The following is a 16,035-nucleotide window of genomic DNA, read 5'->3' as shown; positions in this document are numbered from 1 at the left end:
CACGCTGGCCTGCTCTCTTACAAAGTCCTGTAGGCTTCTCTGCTGGTCTGCTTACTGGGTTAGCAAGGCCGGTCTCTCAGCCTGGTGGGACTGCTGGAAGCCTTGCAGCGGCTTCTGCATCTGCTCCTGATGTGTGATGAGCCATTGCAGGGTCTCATCCATCTCTGGGCTGCCAACCATGTCTGTTGGCTCAGGATACCAGACAAGCCCCCACATGTAACAGGGTGCAAGTGGGCCACTCCATCTTCGGCCACTTCTGCACCCACAAGCCAGCCACAGACCTCTGCTTTGATGCAATCACCCATGTTCTTTATGTACAGTACAAGTTCCCACCATTCTCTCAGGGACTGAGAGCTTCTGCAGCCAGCAGGGGAGAGCAGCCTCTAACTCCCTGGCTCCTCCCTTTCCTCTCCTAGTGGCTTCCTTCCTACCAGCCTTTATATAGCCCCAGCTAACGAGGCCAGCAGCTGTTCCCCATTTACCACTTAGGCCTGGCTTACTCAGCCAGCTCCAGTAACCGTTTTCTGATTGGAACTAGCCTGATAGAGGTCTGTCTCTGGCTTTTCTAGCCAGCACCCTGTCACATCCGGCAGCTCCTTTATCTCCATCCAAGAGGTCTTCCGCGAGACCTCTCTGGGCTGCTGGTCTTCTACAAGGACATCCTCCAGACCTGGAAACTGTGCTCAACGACCAGGTCCGTGGCGGCCACCGTGGGGGCAGATCTCCTTGCGGAGCCTCTGCTACACAACTCCCAGCTCCGTGTGCAGTTGGCAGAGTCCCCCGCGGTGCTCCAGAGGTTGGTCCTGGCAGAAGTCACCAGAATCGGAGACCTCCTGGTCTATGACCAGGGAGACTGGCTGGACCCCCTGCTCACTCGGCACATGGGGCTCTCCAGGCCTTCTACTCCCTGGTGTGTACTCCAGGAGGCGAGGGCCACTTTACTGCCCGCTGCTTGACCTTACCTCGACCGGGTCCTGCGTGAGGGCACGCCCCGCCCACCCTCCACCCCAGGCCCTCCGGACCTTTTCATTGGGCCCCTGCCCCGTGGACCTGGACGGCCTCCCCCTCACCCCTTCACTGTGAGCTGGCTGCACGATTTGCAGCCAGTTCGTTTCCAGACCGTGCCAAGGAAACATCTATACATGCTCATGCTCCACACCCTTCATTACCTTACCCTCACGTCCCACCCCAACACAAAGAGACGGGACCTCCTGCCACCTTTGAAGGGTGAGGAGCCCCGGTGGGCCAGCGTATATTCCCCCATAGTCCCGCTGGGGAGATCAGTTGGCGGCTCCTTCATGGAGCCATGAGCATGGGCGTGTACTTGGTGTGGCTCACCCCCATCCTGGACACCTGCCCTTCTGCGGCATGAGGGAGACCCTGTTGCATGTTTACCTGGAGTGCACAAGGTTGCAGCCCCAATTCCGGCTCCTCTCGGATATCCTCTTATGCTTTTGGTTGCACTTTTCCCCTCACCTTCTTCTCTATGCACTCCCCATCTATGGCCCCACAAAGTCACGGGACCTTCTGGTCAACCTCCACCTAGCCCTGGCTAAAATGGCCATCTATACAACCAGGGAGAGGAGGTTGGCCGATAGGGTCTCCAGTGACTGTGGGGCCTGTTTCTGATCCTCTGTCTGCTTATGCATCTGGGCAGAGTTCCTCTGGACGGTGTCTGCTGGCTCCCTTGATGCCTTTGAGGAGCAGTGGTCGCTGTCCGGGGTTCTCTGCTCGATGTTCCCGTCAGGTTCCCTTAATTTGACCCTTTGACCTCACTCCTGTCCCTGTTATCTCATTAGTTGTCCCCTGGAATCATTTGGTTTCCAGTCCTGTGGATCTTCCCCTTAGGCTGTGGGGAGGTCCAAAGCCCGCTTACTTCCTGGCTACCAATAGGAGCACCCTGTCACATGGCTCTTAACTTCATGGAGGATAATATTGAACTCATATAAAGATATAGTATTACGGCAGCCTCCTCAGGCTGCTGTAGGGCCAGAGCACTACCTGGAACCTTCACGCTGCTGCTGTTTTTTTGTGTTTTTTTGACCACAGATTGTTCAGTATCTATTAATGAATAGCATATGCAACAAAACTGATCGGTAATTTCTTGCATAAATATTCAGGCTGAGGCAAAACACTTTGCCATACAGTCCTTTTCTGTACAAAATTTTAGGCAAAACTACACATTTGCCCTTCCAACCTTTGAAACCCCAGAATTTTCTTTGCTGAAAATTGTCACACCAGAACTCAGTAATTGCTTCCCTCACCCATTCACTTCATATGAAATCAAGACAGGAGAGTAGTCTGTGCTGAAATAAGATGAAGAAGAGGTTCCAATAATTTGAGCATGACAACAGTGGTTTAATACACTTGGAACAGTGGAATATTGTGCTTATCTTATGTGCATATCCGATAGCTTCATTTATTAGTGCACTGGTTCCCATCTCTAAAGTCATCGCACTGCAAATTTAAGTGCAATGAGAGAGCAAGCTTTATAGTCTCACACATTTAATTTAGGCTTTGACTGCTTTCTTCTCTGGCAGTTCTTTCTTAGGATCCTGTTTCAACTTGTCATCTGTCAAGGCAACCTTGATTTCATCTTTTACCAGTATAGAGCAGAGTAGTTTAACTGGAGGATGGCAGAGTTCTTTAGCAATATCAAAATTTCTGATAGTGAAGTCTTTACCAACAGTTTTTCCTTTAATCCACTCCATGGCCAGTGAGCTTGACCCTATCCACAGCCAAATGTTTTGAATCTTGTATCAACATTTTTTCCATTGTCCACTTCAACCTGTAGTTTCATCACATCTCCACAGGCAGGAGCACCCACTTATCAAGTACCAAAGATTCTTACCAGTCTTATCAAGGGAGCCCATATTTCTAGGATTCCCCTAGTGATCCACTACTTCCTCATGATACCCCATTGTAGAACCTGCCAGCTCCAGAGGTGACACCCCACTCCAGATCTCAGCAACACCATCTTGTTTTGGAGGAGCCGGTGTGCTGTTTTGCAGCCTCACCCTTCACATACCTCTCCTTCACCCAGTCTCCAGCATACCCCCTACACCAGGACTTTGAGGGGGGTCCTTAGGAAGCAGATTTATGGCTGTCTTCTACAGTGATGGCCAGGGAGATCTCCCTACACCTCGATACAGGGCTTTCAGGGACCCTTTACATTGCTCTGACCCTTTTACTTGACATACGGGAACAGGATCAGAGTCTTACCCAGACTTCCTGTCCTATAGAGCTTAGGGTAATCAGTTTACAGGTGGCCAAAGTTTACAGGCCTAAGACACAAATAGTCTTCAGATAAACTTCCAAACTTGTGCGTCCTTATCCAAACCTGAACTCCAACCTTTTGAGGTTAAGTTATGATTATTCACCATGGACCTATCCAAAGCCTACTAAAGTCAATGTAAAGATTCCCTCTGACTTCAATGGGCTTTGTATCAGGCCCTGTACAATTAAATCCAACATTACATCAATTACAAGCATAGCCATGGAGAGTAAATCTTTCTGTCTTTCCCTAATGTTATCCGTTCCTTATTGGAATACCTCAGGTCATTGATCCCCATTCTGCAGGCTTCAGTGGAATGTGTGATATAGCATCTCACAGTGAATTGATTCCCCTTGATTAAATAAATAAATAAGGTTAACACTTTTTAAATGTCTGGTAGATTTACCTTTACTACTTGTTTGGTTCAAACCCTGGTACAAACACATGAAAGTGATATTTTTTATTTAGCTGGCCTACACAGTAAGTTATGTATGTTCAGGATACAAAAATCAAAAGGAAAAAAAATGAAGTCCTTTCACTGTAACTATTTAAAATGTTTGTTTTTTAGCCTTCTTCATCCCCAAGCAGAGTTAAATAATGATCTGGCCATATATGTTGGATGTTATATTAGTATAGAAATCTGAGCTTCGGCTGTAGTCCTGCTCTCTATCATTTTTTTAAAAACTTGCTGTGCCAATCTCTTTGAAAGTGGCTGGCAAGTTTTTGTTCTTTATAGATCTCATATTAGCACAGAACTAGACAATTGTGAGCCTCAGTCTGCCACTCTTATCCTGAGTTGGTATGAGTACAACATGAGTACACTTTCCCACCTCCAACCCCCCATGAAAAATGTCTGTTTTCTACAGAGGATTTTATCTTCTCACCAACAAACGTCAAACTCAGAAAATGAAAAGTTTAACCAGAAATTGAAAACAAAAACAAAAAAAATCACTCAATTTTTTCAATCAAAAGTCAAGGGAAAAAATATTCTGAATAGATTACATATTCACATACATATGAATAGAATACATTAATGATTATGAAGTGCTCAGATGTAATGGTGGAGACAGAGGGAGGTTCATAGAAATACTTAGATGGTGTGTGTGTGTGTACGTACACACACGCCTATGATACAGTACATGCACGCTGTTCTACTTTTGCTTGGGCGGTGGCTGCATTCGGTTATGTTCCTCTCCTATATCAGTGGTACAGCAGCTTTAGGGCAGTGTTGCTGAATTGGAATCAAGAAAGCCAACTTCCAGCATGTTTTCAAACAGGCTTTCTAGTATGCACCTCTGGTTATCACCAGTCAGAATTTGATCCATTGGGTATAATACAGTAGTTTTCTGTACCTTTATATTTAGTAATGGGTTTCCAAAAGTGGAAAAGTGGCCGACTGCTTGGTTTCTTTCTACTACATTCCTTTTTTTCCTATAGCTGTTTGAGTTACCTGGAAAACCACTGCAAAATGAAATTGAATTGGTTGTCAGATTGACAGCAGTAGGTAGAATTTTTAAGACATAAGATGCACAAAAAGGGAATACATGTAAATGAAATTGGTTGTAATATTTTATTTGAAATATGAAACAAATGGTACTCAATCTTAGCTAGGCTATACTTTTGAAAAGTTTCCAGCAAATTGATTCTGTTGTAGTAGCAGGTTAATTTTTGTTGAATTGGGGGAAACATAGCTCTAATTGCTTTAGAGGAGTTGGTTTTTAAAAGAAGAGATTTAGGTTGAGCATAGTGTGCAATTACATTTTCACCATTGTCAAAAATAAACTTCAGTACATAAAAGCTGTTGCTGTTTTATCAGCTCCTGCGGTGTATGTATTTGTTTATATATAAATGCATTTGGCTTGCATTTGTAAAGTAACAGAAAGAAAGAGAAAGAAAGAAAACTTCCAGTTACTTTACAAAAAGGGTGCAAGTGCCAAGATACCATTAGCATTTTTCCAAAGTAATCTGCATTCCTATAATAGAATTATGCACAGATGCAAAGATGCACAGACTAAAGCAACTAACACCACACTCCTGAAGCCCAGTGGTAAAAATGAGATGTCTGAGTAGAACTTTTTATTAAAGGAATAAAAAAATAAAACTTGAAGAAAATACTCAAAACAACTTGGGGAAAATGTTTTAAACTCCACTGATTCTGGGTTTTTGTTTTTTGTATTTCTTTTTGTTCACCTGAAAGTCTCTTTTGTGACCTTTCTAAGGTAAAATTGAGTACCCAAGTCTCATTGAAATTCTAGGGGATTCGCTGGTTATGATATGCAATATGAGTCAAATAATTTCTTCTCAATGATCTTGTTTTCTATACAGTTAATGATAGTTAATATTTAGCTGCTCCCAAAGAAGACATCACTCAAGCATTCTGGTGTCATCTTGACAATACCAAATACGTATATACAGAACACATTTCCAAAAGCTGTCTGTAAAGTAATTAACAGAAATTACTATGCCCTCTGGAAATATTCAGAATGACAGGTGATGATCATTTCCCCATACATGTTTAAAACATGAACAATGCAATGAAAGCTATTAATATGAACTTACCACTACTAATATAGGAGATAGATAAACATTCTGAACTCCCATTCTGATTTAAATTCTTTATAGTATTCCCTGGGATTTGCAATCATCCATGCAGGGGCGGGAGGAATCATCTTATTCAAGATGAGCTACACAGTGTGGTTTGCCTCTCCTGTTTTGATACATTACTTCTATTGATACTTCCTGATTTAGAGAAGGGCAGAGCTGGGGGTTGACTATTTCAGAACAGTCTACCAAGAAAGCGGTTGTTTTTTTATGCTCATCAAGAGTGGGGTGAGGTGGGAGAAAGCACATATTAGCCTCAGAGAATCCAAAGCATTAACTCCCCTTCTGCATAAAGTAGCTATTTTTCCAAGCTTTCAAACTGGTGTGTTTTCATTTATTTAATATAAAGGAATCTTAATATATACCTTGTGACTGAAGCCAGTGAATCAAAAAACAAAAACATACCATCAACCAATCTCACCCTCACCACATTTTTATACAATAAAAAGCAGAATATGTTGGAGCTTGAAAATTCACCATTATATCTTCTCTCCCATCTGCTTCTTCCATGGTCTAGGTTCGTTATTAATGATAAGGCCAAGTTACAAAGTTTGAATCAGATCGAAAGTCTCCCGAAGTTCAGGAGTGTTTGATTTAGGGGCTTTGGTTGAGGCTATGATGCAGAACAGTTAACTGAGAAGTTTCGATCCTGATCTGAACTTCCTCAATATGTGGTGGCATTGAGATTCAGGGGGTTGGTTCAGGCCCATCACTAGCTGTTACATGTCATAGCTGAAGAGCTAGAAGGACTTTACTAGGTGATTGTTTCAGAAAGTGATGACCATGACAGAAATTGTTAATTTCTCCTGACTATTTATTCAATCACATTCCCATTCCCTCACTGCAACAGTTGCCTGAATCCATACACATAATATTTATAGTAATAGCAATTTTCAATAGCATCTAATTTTTATTTACATAGACCTCATTGTACAATCTTATAATGCTAGGTCTGTAGGGTTGTTAACAAATTGCATCATTTTGTAAAGAGGAACAACAGAATAAACCAAAAGTCTTAACTACAGAAGTATCCTCTTCCTTAGAGATTGATTCCCCATGCTTGGATCCTTATCTGTGTTCTACTACCTGCATGTAAATGTACAGCTCATAGGCCCAACATTCTTGGTTCTGATGCCAGTGGCAGATTATATAGTTTGAAATATTTTAAGCAATGTTCACTAAGCAATGTTTAAACCGGCACACTGTCAAGCAATTGCAAAAAACTCTTTATCTAAGGCCGGTGAGCATTCTATTCCACACTGGTTGTGGAACTGTGCCATTAGTATCTCAGCTTTTCTCCAGTGAACAGAAAAGGTCTGCACAAGAAAGAATTCAAATTATATACCCTTCACAGTTAGACTATGAAATGGTGAGTATCTGAAAGAGTTCTGTGTAAATCACCCACAATACAAGAGGAGTATCTATGGGACCATGGGTTCATATCCCATTTTACTACCAGAATATGCGAGCATGGAAATAATACATGAATAACACCAAGATTTTCTTATCAGATGAAGAGACAGGAGACAGTCATCCAGCAAGCACAGGAGTTGCATTTTTTGTTGTTGTTGAAAAGCAAAAGACAGGTTGCCTGATGCACCACTCCCTTATTCCAATATAGCTCCAGTGACTTCAGTGAGCTACATCACTGTAAAACCTTTGCAGAGTAAAGGATCAGGTCCAGGATCTAAAAGTGCTATGAGTTCCTTTCTCTCTCTTTTCTGTTACAGGCAAGATATCACTGGACTGTTCTCTCTCCTAAATGTTAGTACCTGTAGCATCCACTTCTAGTAAATCTTCCATTGCTAGAAATGCTTCCCTCTCCCCCTCTTTAAAATTATCACCTTCATGTGCACTATCAGCCAGATGGATTCTCAAAAGATTTCAACTTCCATTTAAGCACCAAAATAAGTGACCAGATTTTCAACAGATTTAAGGATATTGGATGCTGAACTCCTTTGAAAAATCTGGCCGTTAAGTGTCACAATGGGAGCTGCTGATGCGGAGTTATTTGGGGAAAAAATGGTCCTTATTAAAGTCTACTAAATAAAAGGTGAATTCTTTTGAAATTTTGGCCCCAGCTGTTGATGCTAAGCATTTGAAAACCTGGCCTTTTGAAACTAAATTGTCACATATATAATTTACATCTAAAATCCCCAGTCCACCAGCTAATATATCATACTTATCTATAAAAGATATGGAAAAATCCAAGGCGTTCCTAACTATTGTGCAAGTGGATAGGTCATATCATTAATGGATTTCCAAACTGTTTAGGCAGTTTACTTTTTCTCATTAGAGTGTTAACTATGAACCAGAAATCATACTTTACATCATATTAACTGATGCAGAAGCAATCTATAAAATAGGGGACATGAAGTATACAAATAGATCATTGGTTTCAGAATCTCAGACATGTTAGTCTGTATCCACAAAAAGAACAGGAGTACTTGTGGCACCTTAGAGACTAACACATTTATTTGAGCATAAGCTTTCGTGGGCTACAGCCCACTTCATCGGATGCATAGACTGGAACATATAGTAAAGAGATATATATATACACATAGAGATAACATGAAAAGGTGGGAGTTACCCTACCAACTCTAGGAGGCTAATTAATTAAGATGAGCAATTGTCAGCAGGAGAAAAAAAACAAAAAAAACACAACCTTTTGTAGTGATAATCAAGATGACCCATTTCAGACAGTTTGACAAGAAGGTGTGAGGATACTTAACATGGGGAAATAGATTCAATGTGTGTAATGGCTCAGCCATTCCCAGTCTCTATTCAAGCCTAAATTGATGGTATCTAGTTTGCATATTAATTCAAGTTCAGCAGTTTCTCGTTGAAGTGTTGTAGATCTGTTATTTTTTTTTGTTGGGCCTGAACACCACTAGCCATCACCTTCAGCCCCCAGCTAAAACATCTCCAGCGCATCAAAGATCTACAACCTATTCTGAAAGATGGTCCCTCACTCTCAGATCTTGTGAGACAGACCTGTCCTCGCTTACAGACAGCCAGCCCCACAACCTGAACCAAATACTCACCAGTAACCACAAACACCAGAACAAAAACACTAACCCAGGAACCTATCCTTGCAACAAAACCCAGTGCCAACTCTGTCCACGTACCTATTCAAGTGACATCATCATAGGACCCAATCACATCAGCCACATCATCAGGGGCTCGTTCACTTGCACATCTACCAATGTGATATATGCCATCATGTTCCAGCAATGCCCCTCTGCCATGTACATTGGCCAATCCAGACAGTCTCTACCTGACACAAATCTGACATCAAGAATCATAACATTAAAAAACCAGTAGGAGAACGCTTCAACCTCTCTAGTCACTCAGTAACAGACTTAAAGGTGGCAATTTTGCAACAGAAAAGCTTGAAAAACAGACTCCAATGAGAAACTGCTGAACTTGAATTGCAAAATGGAGGTTTCTTTGTAAAAGGATTGCTTTGGGGGAGGGAGGAAGGCATGAGTAGAACTCTTTTGCAGCAGGGCCCTAGAACTACCTCCTCAGCAGTGGAAGCAGGAGGTATGATGATCCCCTGACTGACTATTCTCGTGAGATCTCATTGCTAAGTTTGTAAGCTCCTGTCATTCAGATAGGCATCCAAACTTTTGAGGACATCTCCAGGGGTGGCAATTGTTATGCAAATCACATGACACATGCATCTGTTCCCTTTAGCCCTTATATTGCATATCCCCACTGGAATCTTGCTGTCATCAGGGATACAGTGAAGTGATGGGCTTTCCCCTGTAAATTGTCCACTAGACAGCCAGGAAGCCAACTACCTCTCCTCTCTGCAATGGAGCCAAAGTGGAGAAGAAGAGAGAGGGAGAGAGAGAGAGAGCAGTATAGAAATTTTGGGAGTGGGGTAGGGGACTGTATGATAGAAAACATCTAAACTTGGAGAAAAAATTTGTGTACAGCCAGGTGTAAGGGGAAAGTGTAAAGGTGAGATGGATGAAAGAGAACACCAAAACAAGATGAAGAGAGACTACAGTCAGTGGCCAATTCTGGGAGGGGCAATACAGAGGAAGAGCTGAAGGGTCCCTATGTACATCAGAGTTAGGCACAAGAAAGTGTTTGTGTGTGAAAGAGGATTCCTGTGAAAGGAAATAGACCAACTGGGGATTGCTGGAGGGCATGCCCACAATGACCACTTGATCACTCACATCCATGAAGAGTTTCACAATGGGAAGTACACTGTTCTTTGCAGTTCTGTGCATCTGAACCTGTGAATTTTCCCTGCAAATCTTGAAGTGGGAAAATTAACAGTTCCTGTGTTAAATTATCAGGAAACTTTGGGCAACAGTTTGGGATTCTTTTCTGGGATGAAGGTTTAGAGCCCTTTAACTGATTGAGTCAGTTCTCTTTTATTTAATTAATCTGTTCATAGCCTTAATACACACATTTAGCATTTCATCAGCACATTTTATAAGTACATCATTTACTTATTATACAGTATGTTTCCTGCAAGAAAACTTAAACTAAAGACATGAATATTCTCCAATTCAGTAAAGGTGGAAGCAAATACTAGAATTAAAAAGCAGCCAAACCCACATCTAGAGAAAATGAATTACTTCAAAGCTAATCAAACAATAGAAGGCTAGGATTTATTTAAGAGACTGAGATTACAATAATTGATTATACTAAAAATCAAGCCCCTTAAGTAAAGTTCACAAAAGGTTTTTCTTTAGTTTAAACCTTATAATGTTATCATTATATTGCAAACACTTGGTTTTATATATTTTGATTATAGAAATTCAAATTCTAAATATCTACAGTGCCCTGAGCACTGACTTTGCGTAACAAGAAAATAATAAAACTATTATCCATTATCCGAGTTCTTGCTCGGTTCACATTAGTCCATTTTATACATACCTCAGATTACCATACTTTTTCCAGGATCATCATATGTCAGATTATTAAACTGCAGATAATGCACTCATAGTTCAACTTCCGTTTAAAAACATTCAAATCTATTTGAAAATAGCAGACACACATCTAAAAATTCTGACATGTCTCCATGTCTCAAACTCTCCTAGAGAAGATACTGGAATTCTTGGGAATTTAGTACAATAGTATCCAAGACCTAGTCTCAGTTCCCAGCTTTTCCATAGAGTTCCTTCTACTTACACCTTTAAAAACAGATTTCCTCTGTGATCATGGGCAAGTTACTTGGGCCAGATTTTTCAATGGCTCTCACTTCAGACTCCCACCTCCTTGGGTCTGATTTAAAGAACTCTAGACCACCTACAATTCTAATTGGAATCAAGGGAAATAGTAGGTGCTCACTACTTCTGAAAGCCAAGATGACAAAATCAGGTCTTACAGCACAATATGCACTTTCCACACTAATCACATACCACCACTAAGCACACCCCGTACACTGATAAGGGTGGTATACATGCTTAGATATTATATATAGGTATGACATCCAGGAGTGCTAGTAAGAAACTGGTATTTGTGCCCTGACCCCGGTCACACAAAATGGTTCAAGTTTACAAAAGAGTACATCTTCTATTATAAGTTTGCAGGCCTTTTTTGCTCACTTATACTATAAAAATTAAAAAATCCCAAAATTAAAAATCAAAATGTTTCATTCTGCAACTATCAAAATGGAATGTTTTAGCATTGTCAGAACATTTTCCTAGTTTTCTTCTGAACAAAAGTCCAGTGAAAATCAACTCAATCTTGCAAAGTGTTTTAATTTAGATAGAAAATCGTATTCCAACAGAATACAGTTCCATAGAAATGTCTTCACCAAGCTCTAAACCCAATTTCCCAATATAGACCCAAATCCTGTTTTTGATAAAATAAAATAGTTGAGTATATCATTTTAATAAATTAGTGCCTAATATTTAACTATATTTTAATTGCACTTTAGACAATCCTTTTCAGTGAACAAGCCATTTTTAAAGAAGGTTTTTCAAAAATGTTATGAGGGTAAGGACAAGGATTAAAGCTCTTAAGAGCAGACCTAATTAATGCACTAAGATTTGTGAACAATTTCTAGGTTTAAGGGGGAAACACATTGCAATAGACAAATCAATACAGCATTTAAAATAAATTTCCTATTGCTGAACTTCAGTGAAGCCTGATATTGATTCTGCATGATTTATATGAATTATCTTATACATTAAAATATGAAACAATGTACAGTAAAAAACCCAGAGAATAAGGATATTTGTTAGAACTTTTATGACCTAGATCCAGTAGTGCACTGCAGCAGTTGAGCTACTTAAGTATTTAAAGTTAAGCATACACTGTATTGGAGTCTACACCAGTGTCTTGATTTGAGGCCAGATCCAGGAACCTTTGCTCATGCAAATAGCCCCATGACTCCCTGTGAAATGGGCTGCTCATGTGAGTACAGAATGTGTGTGTGTGCGCGCGCGCATGCAATCATGTGCAAAATTGGGCCCTTGTATTTTAGGATGGAGACAAAATGGATAGAACTATTTAAAGGAAGACTCTAGGGAGATGGGATATCTGACAGAATGGGACTGTGGGACTGCTGTACCCCCTTAATTCTCTCCAGCCTGGGCTGTCTATCACAATGCCTTGCTAGTGACCAGCAGCTTACCCCTCCAAGCGCTTTTATCACTCAGCACAACCGCATGTGGAGCACCAAGATAGATTGCATGAATGCTCCCAGAGCCACTCAGGAATCACACAGGGAAAGGCACCAGACAAATCCCCCCAGCTCCGAGCCTTGCACCTCAGGAATATACAGTTTTACACTGCTCAAGATGAGCAATGCAGATTCATTAATTGGTTCACCACTTCATCAACTGAAAGTGAATATACACCAGCCTTTGCAAAACCTGAAGAGATTTACCACACACTTCAAGCAAACTCACTGGCAAAGGTAAACAGTTTAACAATTTTATTGACTACAAAAGATAGATTTTAAGTGATATTAAGCAATTGACTTTTTGCCTGAGTTAGTTACAAAAAATACAATAAAATATAAGAATGCAGTCTAAACTCTCAACCCTATTAGACTGGGCAACATCTAGAGTAAGCAGTTTTTCTCACCTCACTTCATATTGCAGTTCATAGTACATCAATTTCATCCTTGTAATCTGGGCCAGTCCCCTCAGTTGGAGTCTTCAGAGTGTCCTTGTTGCTTGAAGTGTAGGTGGGTGAAGGAGAAAAGCCCAGCATGTGGCCACTGTTTTATATCCTCAGTCCTATGTGCTTGGGGAGCACAAGTCCAAGCATGTCTGGGGGCATTACTGAGTCTCCAGGCAAGGTCAAGAAATTCCCCTGGTGTGGCCTCATGCAGGTGAGTCACTGAATTGTAGCTCCCTTGCTGGATAATGGTTGTTGATGGGTTTTTTGACACCCCACTTGTGTGTTGTTACTTTCCTTGCTGTTGCCTCTGGGGAGCTAATATCTGACTGATTCCCTAACTTAGAGCATGTTTCCATGACCATCATACAGCACAATTCTCATAACTTCATATGCATTCATGATATATATGGATAGAGAAAGGACTTTTAGCAGAGCATAACCTTTCCCCTGATACATATAAAGCATGCCTTGTAAGGTAAGATCACAATTATATAAAAAAATAGGGATATGGAGGTTACAAGTCATTCCCCCAAGGTATACTATGTCACAGGATGATTCAAGGAACTGGATGAAATGTTGATATCTCACCACTATATAACCAAATCCAGTGCTGATTGTTTAGTAGTCTCAGTCCAGTTCTAAAGATACTTCCAGCACAAACTTGCCAATACCTCAGTGTCTCTGAGCTTCACAGGAATCAAACAGATAAATACTACTTCTTAACTGTGGATCTATATGTAGAGATTATAGAACTAGACATCATGAGTGACATTCAGACTCCACTGAAATCAATAGGAGTTTTCCTACTGATTTCAGTGGGACCAGGACTTCAATCCCAAGGCTGTTAGGTTCTGTACTTGGCTCTCCATTAACTCACACACTGACTTTGGACAAATCACTTAGGAACAGATTTTTAAAGGCTGTTTAGGCATCCACTCAATGTGCAGCGGCAGTCAAAAAGAATGTTGGGAATCATTAAGAAAAGGATAGATAAGACAGAAAATATCATATTGCTTATGTAAATCCATGGTATGTCAACATCTTGAATACTGCATGCAGATGTGGTTTCCCATCCCAAAAAAGATATATACTGGAACTGGAAAAGGCTCAGAAAAGGGCAACAAAAATGATTATGGAACAGCTTCCGTATGAGGAGAGACTAATAAGACTGGGACTTTTCAGCTTGGAAAAAGAGATGACTAAGGGGGAATATAATAGAGGTCTACAAAATCATGACTGGTGTGGAGAAAGTAAATAAGGAAGTGCTATTTACTCCTTCTCATAACACTAGAACTAGGGGTCACCAAATGAAATTAATAGGCAGCAACTTTAAAACAAACAAAAGGAAGTATTTCTTCACACAACGCACAGTGAACCCGTGAAACTCCTCGCTAGAGGATATTGTGAAGGTCAAGACTATAAGAAGTCTCAAAAGAGAACTAGATAAATTCATGGAGGATAGGTCCATGAATGGCTATTAGCCAGGATGGGCAGGAATGGTGTCCCTAGCCTCTGTTTGCCAGAAGCTGGGAATGAGTTACAGGGAATGGGTCACTTGATAATTACCCTCTGGGGCACCTGGCATTGGCCACCATCAGAAAACAGGATACTAGGCTAGATAAGCTTTTGGTCTGAAACAGTATGGCTGTTCTTATCTTCTTATGCTGCAGTCAGTGTTTCAATGTCTAACTGATAAGGAGCCTAAATTTAATTTCAAAGAAGATTTAGGCACTTGAGACAAAATCCCATTGGGATGTAACTCCAAATAACTTCTGAAAATGAGGCTTAGGCTCCTAAATCAGTTAGATGTTGCAACATTGAGCAAATCAATGCCTTAATCTTTTTATTCCTCACTTACACATCCATAGTGCATATAATAATGTTTACTATTAAGAAGTCAGCATTTACCCAGTTTCCATACTTCTAGATTTATGGTTTTAAACTGATGAACACCATACATTTCCCAGAAGAATGTTGTAAGTTCGTTTAATATATTTAAAGTGCTTTGAGAGCCTTGGATGAAAAGCTGTATTGGGGTAAGTCTTGGTCAAGAAGGGAAAAATATATCTGTATATTTGGATTTAAATTGTAAAATTTTCACAATTCAAATATAGTTGATACTATAAACTTAATATTTGGCTTCCATACTGAAGTCTTCACTTGACAAAGGAGAAACTCTAAGTTTGAAGAAAATCTGTTTAGTATTCTAACGTTTGAATTTACATTATTTGCACAGCCCTCTTTGAATATTCTCTCACTCTCACCCCTCCTCCAGAACATTTTACTCTATTGATCATGAACAGGTGTCACTTATTGTAATATTCAGATTCAGAAAACAAGTATGCCCAGAAGTTGAGAAACTCAAAGCCAGGTTCTGTGGAGTTACATCCATTTAGTGTGGGCTAAATATGCTGGTGCCCGGTCTACAATAATGTTAACTTAGCCATGTTGACTGTAAAGTGTAACCTTATGTAGTACTTTCTATTCCTGCTTTCCTTGTATAATATATCCTTAGCATATTCATTTGTGCTGTTAAATGTATGCAGCAAATTAACATAGAAATCTTACCTTTTTTAGGAATTTCCTGTATTTTATGCTTAATATTCAAACCTTAATTCTACACTGAATTTGGATTTTGAATTGAGTTATAACTACTTAATGCACTGAAGTCTAATTCTGCATATACATCTTTGTAATAATGAGCTGTATGTTATAGGAATGACACAATATTGACCATTTGAGGATTTTTCTTGGCTTTATTTTTCTTCCCATTGTAGCAGAATATTTGCAATACCTAGGCAATCTGTGAGCAGAGAGCAAAGCAGAAATCTTCCTTATGAATGTTCTCTTTCCTGAGTTTAAATCCTTTAACATTGCTTTAACATAGTTTGTGCGTACGTTAATCATATCATTAATGTAATGACTGACACACAGAAGTTAGTTTAATGGAGAGTTCAGGGTTCTTAAATCAAGACAGGCCTTTGGGTTCTCATGATTAATAGACCAATACCCAAGCCACATATGCTCTAACTAAAAAGCAAGAAAGCTAATGAGTTCCTGCA

At 40.3% G+C, this 16,035-nt stretch overlaps 1 pseudogene; it reads right to left on the bottom strand.

Annotated features, from left to right (window-relative positions):
* Positions 1 to 2,510: 2,510 nt before the first annotated feature.
* LOC120371013 lies at positions 2,511 to 3,492 on the bottom strand (annotated as a pseudogene).
* Between the last annotated feature and the right edge of the window lie 12,543 nt (positions 3,493 to 16,035).

The sequence above is a fragment of the Mauremys reevesii genome, linkage group 8 (assembly GCF_016161935.1).
Source record: "Mauremys reevesii isolate NIE-2019 linkage group 8, ASM1616193v1, whole genome shotgun sequence".
In the NCBI taxonomy this organism is placed as follows: domain Eukaryota; kingdom Metazoa; phylum Chordata; order Testudines; family Geoemydidae; genus Mauremys; species Mauremys reevesii.
Note: the sequence above shows the minus strand (reverse complement) of the source record. Positions and strands in the feature narration are given on the sequence as shown.